A 10,158-nucleotide genomic window follows, 5' to 3' on the forward strand; every position below is an offset into this window, starting at 1 on the left:
GGAAAAGTTGGGACATTTTTTAAATTTTAATAAAATGAAAACTAAAGGAATTTCAAATCACATGAGCCAATATTTTATTCACAATAGAACATAGATAACGTAGCAAATGTTTAAACTGAGAAATTTTACACTTTTATCCACTTAAGCTCATTTAAAATTTAATGACTGCTACAGGTCTCAAAAAAGTTGGCACGGGGGCAACAAATGGCTAAAAAAGCAAGCAGTTTTGAAAAGATTCAGCTGGGAGAACATCTAGTGATTAATTAAGTTAATTGATATCAGGTCTGTAACATGATTAGCTATAAAAGCTTTGTCTTAGAGAAGCAGAGTCTCTGAGAAGTAAAGATGGGCAGAGGCTCTCCAATCTGTGAAAGACTGCGTAAAAAAATTGTGGAAAACTTTAAAAACAATGTTCCTCAACGTCAAATTGCAAAGGCTTTGCAAATCTCATCATCTACAGTGCATAACATCATCAAAAGATTCAGAGAAACTGGAGAAATCTCTGTGCGTAAGGGACAAGGCCGGAGACCTTTATTGGATGCCCGTGGTCTTCGGGCTCTCAGACGACACTGCATCACTCATCGGCATGATTGTGTCAATGACATTACTAAATGGGCCCAGGAATACTTTCAGAAACCACTGTCGGTAAAAACAATCCGCCGTGCCATCAGCAGATGCCAACTAAAGCTCTATCATGCAAAAAGGAAGCCATATGTGAACATGGTCCAGAAGCGCCGTCGTGTCCTGTGGGCCAAGGCTCATTTAAAATGGACTATTTCAAAGTGGAATAGTGTTTTATGGTCAGACGAGTCCAAATTTGACATTCTTGTTGGAAATCACGGACGCCGTGTCCTCCGGGCTAAAGAGGAGGGAGACCTTCCAGCATGTTATCAGCGTTCAGTTCAAAAGCCAGCATCTCTGATGGTATGGGGGTGCATAAGTGCATACGGTATGGGCAGCTTGCATGTTTTGGAAGGCTCTGTGAATGCTGAAAGGTATATAAAGGTTTTAGAGCAACATATGCTTCCCTCCAAACAACGTCTATTTCAGGGAAGGCCTTGTTTATTTCAGCAGGACAATGCAAAACCACATACTGCAGCTATAACAACAGCATGGCTTCGTCGTAGAAGAGTCCGGGTACTAACCTGGCCTGCCTGCAGTCCAGATCTTTCACCTATAGAGAACATTTGGCGCATCATTAAACGAAAAATACGTCAAAGACGACCACGAACTCTTCAGCAGCTGGAAATCTATATAAGGCAAGAATGGGACCAAATTCCAACAGCAAAACTCCAGCAACTCATAGCCTCAATGCCCAGACGTCTTCAAACTGTTTTGAAAAGAAAAGGAGATGCTACACCATGGTAAACATGCCCCGTCCCAACTATTTTGAGACCTGTAGCAGAAATCAAAATTGAAATGAGCTCATTTTGTGCATAAAATTGTAAACTTTCTCAGTTTAAACATTTGCTATGTTATCTATGTTCTATTGTGAATAAAATATTGGCTCATGTGATTTGAAAGTCTTTTAGTTTTCATTTTATTAAAATTTAAAAAACGTCCCAACTTTTCCGGAATTCGGGTTGTATTACTTTTTAGTAACTATAGCCCAACACTGGTGGACAGACTCTCATCAAGACTATTTTTTTCTGAATAAATCATCTCTCCATTGATGTGTGATTTGTTAGGAGGACAATATTTGTCTGAGATACAACTATTTGAAAATCTGGGGGAGCAAAAAAAAAATTAATATTGAGAAAATCATCTTTACAGTTGTCCAAACAAAAAGTTTTTAGGAATGCATATTACTAATCAAAAATAAAGTTTAGATATATTTACAGTAGGAGATTTACTAAATATCTTAATGGAACATGATCTTTACTTAATATCCTAATGATTTTAAAATGGTTTAATCTTCGCCAGCATGGTCTGAAGAAGAGTTGAATTCATGATTGATTTGTTTCATAACTTTTTACACACGTGGTTCTGTATGGGACGACTCAAGAAAGATCCAGTGCTGTTAAAAGTGTAGGCACTTGTGTAAGAACGCTGTGAAATAAAGATGCTGAAACTAATGTCATGGATAGATTTTTTATTTATCAATGAACTAAATGAAATCAACATTTGGTGGAGCATCCTTTGAGTTTCTCCCTGGATTATTACAGTTAATGAAAAATTGACGGTTTGGAAATCTTAACTGATATTTCCTACTTTAAACACTGATCTTATATCCTCCTGAATAATAGAGGTCATCATATTATACTGTTAAAATTTACACTGTTAAAAACGGCCACATTTAGACAGTAACATACTGTTTTTCTTTAAAACAGTGCATTCTAGGTAATATTCATTATTTTCGAGAAGGTAGCCTGCAGCTATACATTGTAAATTAACAACGTTCAAAGTCGACATCAGCATCTGTGTTTCAAATCACACCCTACACCGTCGTTCACTATTCCCTACATGAGTTTACTAATATAGTCCACCTGACAGAGACAATGAACACTAATGAGTGAGTTCAGACACTGATCAACAGCTGCTGTTAATGAGCAGAATCACTGAACAAAAGAGCAAGACACACACAAGTACTACAACTGACTTCAGCCACAGCCTTAGATGAAATCAACTGAAGATTTAAACAATCAACAAACAGCTTTACCAGCTTCACTCATTACTAACCAGACTGACTTTATTTCTGTCAGATCAGAGATCAGAGAGCAGAAGATGTTATTGAGGATTACAGAGATTTAGATGATGATGTTTTACTGTTTCGTTTGACATTACCAATGTGGAGATCAGTGTTTGCTTTAGCTGGGATCCTGACCCTTGACTTTTGAACTTCAAGTTTTGTTTGATTGCTAAATCTGTGTTTTTACGACACATCTGTTATAGCAATGTTTATGACTGTGGTCAAGTGGTTACGGATGTTTCTGTTTGCCATAAATTACTAGACTGGCTTCAAGTGTTGTGATATAAGTAACCAAATAGTAATTTGATGTAGAAATATGAGTGAATTACATTTTTCTTTTAAAATTATTAAGATGGAACCATAAGTTTCAGTGTTAGCGACACTCAAACAGAGACATCAACAATCAGCATATGAATCTCAACAATGGTGACAATCAAAAGGTTCATTATGCAATGCATGCTGGGTACCAGCACAGGATACAACTCACCCATGACTCCCAGCATCCATTGTGGAATGAATAAATTATGGCGCTGAATTGTCCACTTATTTTCTTGAATTCTTATGTGCTTATATTTTTGCTTTTGTATTAAGTTTTAGTAGCATGTTTTGTGATGTTCAGAACTGATCTCTTTATTTATTTTGTGTATTGTCACCATTGTTGTGGTTCATACGCTGATTCTTGATCTGTCTGTCTAAATTATGACAAAGTGTTTTTTTTTAATGAGTGATATTTTCGTAACAGTCTTTCATAACTTATGGCTAAGCAGAGTTCTTATTTTGCTGTAGTATCAACATTCGATAAGAGAGGGAACATGGGATTGGATCAGAAATAAGAGAATGTTTGTTCTTCTAAACCTATAAACAACTATATTAGAATTGTTTTTCTAATTTTTTTGCTAAAGTAAGTTCCAAAGATGCATTGCTACAACATGTAAAAAAAAAACACTTAGTGCTAAAAAGAAGTCACGGTTCAAGTCTTGTCCTAGTAGGTTCCAGAAGGATTTAAAAAATTCTGCCGAGAGCCCGTCCAATCCAGGTGACTTCCCAGAACACATTTCCTGAACAGCTTGTGAAATCTCTCCAAAAGTCAACGGCCTGTCCAACTCATTACTTGCTTTTTCAGTCAATTTGGATAGGTCACGTAAAAGTTCATCAGCCACTGCATCGTCACATAATTCCGAATGGTATAAATCCTCATAAAAAGAGAGAGCATAAGACTGAATTTCCCATTGATCCGTTATAACTCCACCACCTGGTATTTTTAACTGATGAAAACTCTTCTGTTCCCTTGGGGGTTTTTTTTCAAGACCAAAGAAGAATGATGTAGGAGCATCCATGTCATTCAGCTGTGCAAATCTGGTTCTCAAAAGGGCTGATCTTCCTCGCTCTTCCAATAAATTTTTCAAAAGGAGTTTATCATTCGCAACAGAGTCAATGAAAGTTGAATTATTATGGGTACAGTCACTGCTTTTCCCAAGGATAGCTTGTTCAAGGGACTTCATTCTTTCTTTGAGCATCCCAGCATTGTGTGCAGTATACTGTTGGCAAAAAGACTTGATTTGTGTCTTACCAACATCCCACCATTGACTTAGTGACTGAAAATTACATCTCTCCTCTCTCCAAGCTTTCCAGAAAAGATTAAAAGAGTGAAGAAAAGTGCCGTCCTGCAATAATCTATTATTAAATCGCCAATGTGATTTGTGAGATTTAGAAAGAGAACCAGATACTAAAATAGATACATAGTGATGATCTGACAGAAAAGATGGTGAAATCGAACTACTAAAAAACCTACCCCTATTGGCCTTTTCCACATAAAAACGGTCAAGCCTAGCTCCTGACATAATATTAGAATTAGCTTTTAACCATGTGTACTGTCTGGCCATAGGAAAGGCCTCCCTCCACACATCAACTAAATTATGTTCATTAATTATTTTCTTTAAAATCTCAGCAGAAGCTTGGTGAGGTTCATCATGATTCCTGTCCAAATGTGAATTAACAGTACAATTAAAATCTCCACCAAGTATAACAATATTTCCCTGAGGACACTTAACTAAAGCATCAGAAAGTGTTTTGAAAAATGAGATGCGTTCTTGACCAACATTCGGCGCATACACATTAATTAAAGAAAAAGGAGTATCACCAAAAACAACATCAACTCTCAACATCCTACCAGGTATTATTTCAAGGACATCTGGCTGTATGCTAACAGATGGAGAAAAAAGGATGGCAATACCCGCACTAAGGTTTGTACCATGACTCAATAAAACACTGCCTTTCCAATCACCATACCACTGTGCTTGATTTTGCCGATCTGTATGCGTTTCCTGCAACAAAATAACATCTGCCTGTTTTAACCGCAGATAATCAAACAAAGCAACTCTCTTCCTTGTACACCGACAACCATTAACATTAAAGGTCCCAATGTTTAAGGTTGTCATAACGAAAGGTAAAAGAATGCAAAAATAATATATCACCTTACTATACATAACCGTATCAATGTTTTTTATGACACGTGTTTAGTCGTTTTTTAACGGCACTGACATGTTTCTTTAGTCTATATCTTTTAGGCTGATCAAGCTCCTCCAATGAAGCTTTTCTCATAGCCACAGCGCATGAATCAACAAACAGTTGTAAATCAGAGAAATGCTTCTCTAGTTGTGGCCTTCGCTGATTAAAAGTGTCATTGAGAAAATTATTAATTTGTTGTACTGTGTAATAAGGTGGTTTTATTTGCGAACTGCGTTTTTTCTCCGCAGCACTTCCTTGTGAGCTGACATCAGTGAAATAATCCACAATATCAGATTCCTCACTGTCAGAGTTTGTGATTATGTGATTATGTGATTATGGCCAACAGATGATAGTGAGTCCCGAGACTCTTCGACTGTAACAAGCTCATCTGGCTCCCTGGAGCGCTCTGAGTCGCTGTTTCCTGCAGCGCCGGTCTCAGCACCGATCGCCACACAGCGAACATCAGCGCATTCATTAGCGTTCAGCGAACACTCTCCACCATTCTCAGCATGACTGATTACTGCCTCTTTCGGATTTTCATCATATTTTGACAGTGAATCCGATTCAGCCCGCTGATCAGTTTTATCTTTGCCTTCCTGATTACCATTTTCCATGGCAGGAGCCACTTGCTCCAGAGGTGTTTTAGGCTCAGTCTCATTTTGTTCAGTCACCTTATTATTAGTACATTTCAATTTTGTATGTCCAAAGGCCCCACAGGAAAAGCATTTAAGTGATTCCGTGCTGATAAAAATCGTATAATCTTTACCTGCCAAAGTCAATTTCGCCGACACGTCCAAGCACTGAAAATCTGCATTCAAAATCATAGCAGTTTGACGTCTAAAAGACATAACGTGTTTTAAATCTGGGTTTTTAACACCAAGAGGGATCATTTTTATCGGCATCATCATTTTACCATAACGGCTAAGTAATCGCTCAAGTGAATCGTTAGAAATGAATGGAGGCACATTGGAAAGAGTTACCCTCTTTGAAGGACTTGACAGCGGTAAAACAGGCAGGAAAACATCTCCAACAGATAAACCAACTTCCACTAAATGGTGGACCATAGATTCTTCCTTCACAAACACAACAACAGCTTTGTTCATTCTAGATGCCGACAGAATATTCCTAGCACCTATTTCGCTACTAATAGCAGACAAACAGTCTTCAACAGTGATTGTTTCATCCGGCAAACATTTACAACCGTGCCGGGCTGTTAAGGCAGCAAACCCATCAGAATCTGCCGGCATTTTCACAACCCTCAACTACGGCAAACTAAACAAAAACTAACTTTTCAAAAAATGAGTGAGTGAGTGAGTGAGTGAGTGAGTGAGTGAGTGAGTGAGTGAGTGAGTGAGAGAGAGAGAGAGAGAGAGAGTGAGTGAGTGAGTGAGTGAGTGAGAGAGAGAGAGAGAGAGAGAGTGAGTGAGTGAGTGAGTGAGTGAGAGAGAGAGAGAGAGAGAGAGAGAGGGAGAGAGAGGGAGAGAGAGAGAGAGAGAGAGTGGACTGTGGAAGCGCACAGCTGGAGCAGAGAAGCAGAACTACTGTTCAGGGTTTCAGGTCAGTTTCATCTGTAAAGATGCTTTTTTCTCTTTGTTTTTTATTTATTTAATCAAGCAGCAGCACGTTGCTCATCAGTCATCACTCAAAATAGGCTACTATATAAAGGACATCATTATTATCTGTAGTAATGTTACAGTAGTAATTTAGCTGAAAAACAATCAGATTTTTTTTTATAGGTTTAGGGGGAGCTACGGACAGACAACAACACAACCCTTACGAAAATTTACTTTTTAATATATTACTATAAATCCAGAGAAAATAGTTACTATTGTTTAACTGTGGTAAACAAAAATGTAAAATGATTTTACAAATTGAGTTATTTAAAAATAAATACAAATCCATTTGCAAAAAAACAAAAACAAAACAAGGTTATTGTATATAGGCTAAAAAAATCATGGTCAATTTTTGTAAGGGAAAAACATCGTGTACAGTATTAGGATTTTTCTATAAAGATATTGTAGTATTGTAGAGTATTGTATTGTAAAGTATAGTTTTGTTCAATCTTGAGTATTAAAGTCATGAGAGAGATGGATAAGGGCAAAATAAAGAGACTGAAGAGAAAAATGGAAGTGAAGGTGCAGTTCAGGAGAGAACTTTTAATTATTTTGCATGTCCCCAAATTAAAGATTTAAACCTTTTTTTATCTCAGGTCCATACCAAAAATAGTTTTGTCCATGAATTTGTTTGTATGAGTTTGAATTTTCCAGTCTGAATTTTCTTCCCAGTCCGCCCCTCCTGTAAATTAATGGCAAAGACATGGTTTCATTTACTACACATAGGCCTACTGAAGCTCGCAGTGTTTTCAACCTCTGCTGCCTCAATATAGGAGTACACGAGCACATAAACATAATTTCTAGAACTGTTCTGTGTCACTTCATGTGCATTTTACTTATTTTGAGAAAACTATCATCATATACAGAGACAGCAGTATCAAAAAAACACCAATGTTTCAGGAGTTTATTACACAGAATACGTCACATGCTTATTAGATAACTTTATTTAAGTTGATGTATATGCTTTTATTTATTATTCTTTAATTTTCATAAATTTAGAAAATCAAAAAAGTACTCAAAAGTAATTAGTTACATTACTTTAATAAAGTAATTGAAAAAGTTACACTACTATTACATTTTAAACAGGGTAACTTGTAATCTGTAACCTATTACATTTCCAAAGTAACATTCCCAACACTGCCAATCACACATGATTCCTTTGAGCTTATTAAAGCATTGGCCAATCAGAGGCGTTCAGACGAGTCATCGCTAAAATGCCGGTGCTTCTTTCACTCGCTCGCTGACTGAATACCTCTTTCTGGCGAATTCTCTCGCAGGAACAACAAAGTGCAGATGTGTGTACGAATCTTTAATTAAGATATTGATTTCACAGTGTTAGCAGTTTCAGTGATTTTAATGGGAGTTTCTGAGAGTGATTGAAATCTAGACTGTCAGTGAAAATTATCTTTAATAATGTAAATGTTATTTGCTCTCTTTCTGAACAATGAAAGATTATTAGCAATATTTATATCAAATTAACTTTCAATGTTAAATTCACATTGAATATACAGTCAGTCGTATTAAAAATATGTTATGGTATGACACCTATATCTGTTACTTAAGTAAACAGAGAGGGTTTTATAATAAATTACATAAATTGGAGTAAAGGCTGATGAAATATATACATTTATACACGCACACAAACATTACATACATTTTATCTATATCTAAATAAAAATAGGCTCAGTATATATGACCCAAAGTAACTAGTAACTAACTACTTGAGTAGAATTTTTATCCGATACTCTTTTACTCTTACTCAAGTAACTATTCAAGACTAGTACTTTTACTTTTACTTGAGTAAATATTTCTAGAAGTACTTTTACTTTTACTTGAGTACAGTTTTTAGGTACTCTACCCACCTTTGGCTATAGCTGACAATGATCTGCAGTGATTTGAGTAAAAGTCATGCATTTAGTTACTTTACTACTTACTACACATTAAGTGTTTACAGTTTTATATTAAGAAAATATTCCTTCTCAGTCGACTCAAATGAAATAAGTTCATAGTACTAACATTGTATGAATGCTAGTTTTTAAACTCAAACAGTTTGAAGCAGTGGGAGTGGAATTAATTTCCATTGTAGAATTTACGGTGAAATACTGTAAAAAAAAATAAGAGCAGTAAATTAATGGATGAGAGCTGTAAATTAACAGTACTTTACTGGCACCCCTGTTGCCAGTAAATTACTGTTATTTAACGGCACAATTTTTTACAGTGTATGACATGATGTCACAGTTTTAGGTCTGTACAGAGCACTCTTCAGAGATACTAAATATGATAATATTTTGTAATTATCATTTAAATCTGACTACTTTTCAGGAGAATGTGATGGGGTTTCAAATCAAAATATGATCTGTTATGAAACAGGGCATCGATTTCATACTCCAGGACAAAGCATGTTTATTACACATTTTGGGAGACACAACAGATTAATAGAGAATATTTTTCTATTAAATATTACACATTGTTATTAAAATCTTGCAAATTGTTATAAAAATTTTTGCTCTTATTTGTTCTTTCGATTTTGCCCCCCCCCCCCAAAAAAAAACATATGCAAATTAGTTATACATTTTATGGAAAAAATCTTTTATGGCCATTTTACACACATTTTACATAAAGAAAATGCTTTTTAAAAATATATTTCATAACATCATCTTTATATAAAGTTTGGTATAAAAAAAATAAAACTAATGCATGATTTTAAAAAAAAATCCCAGTTTTTGCCTTTTCATGTTTTCTTATTAAAATAAATAAATAATAAAATAAAAAATGAACAGTACTTTTTAAAGTCCCAGTGCCATAACATATAACTCATCTTTCAACAATTTTATTTTTCAAATTTTTCCGTATGCTCTAAAACGAAATGACATGACAAAATTGTCACGGTTGGTAAACCGTGATCTCGGGGTTTTTCACTTCTCGGGGTTCAGCCCCCGGCGAGGTCTCCCATGACCACTTTCGGTCAGAGCTGCGACTTCCAGCATCAGAGAGTTACTTACAGAACTTACATTAACAAGTGTTCCATGCACTTTGCAATACAACCCTGCACCTTCGCGACGGAAGAGTCCAAGGTTGCGTTTGCTCTTACTTTACTTTCTGGCAGGGCCGCCTTATGGGGGACTGCGGTGTGGGAGAACCATCATCCGTGTTGCTCCTCATTCCACGTCCTGTCCGAGGAGATGAGGAGGCTTTTCGATTGGGCCGCGGCCGGCAGGGAGGCCGCTCACCAGCTAACAGACCTCCGACAAGGGAAATTGTCGGTGGCGGATTACTCCATCCAGTTCCGCACCTTGGCGGCCGCGTGCCAGTGGCACGAGGAGGCGCAGCGGGATCGATTCCTGCATG

General features: G+C 36.6%; 1 long non-coding RNA gene across 1 annotated transcript; it reads left to right on the top strand.

The window, feature by feature from the left end:
• The first annotated feature begins 1,592 nt into the window (after positions 1–1,592).
• LOC132116821 (uncharacterized) lies at positions 1,593–9,304 on the top strand. The gene is made up of 2 exons (XR_009425703.1): positions 1,593–1,775; positions 9,065–9,304. It is a non-coding gene; the product is annotated as an uncharacterized LOC132116821 (long non-coding RNA).
• Positions 9,305–10,158: the final 854 nt, after the last annotated feature.

Source organism: Carassius carassius, chromosome 36 (genome assembly GCF_963082965.1).
Source record: "Carassius carassius chromosome 36, fCarCar2.1, whole genome shotgun sequence".
NCBI lineage: Eukaryota > Metazoa > Chordata > Actinopteri > Cypriniformes > Cyprinidae > Carassius > Carassius carassius.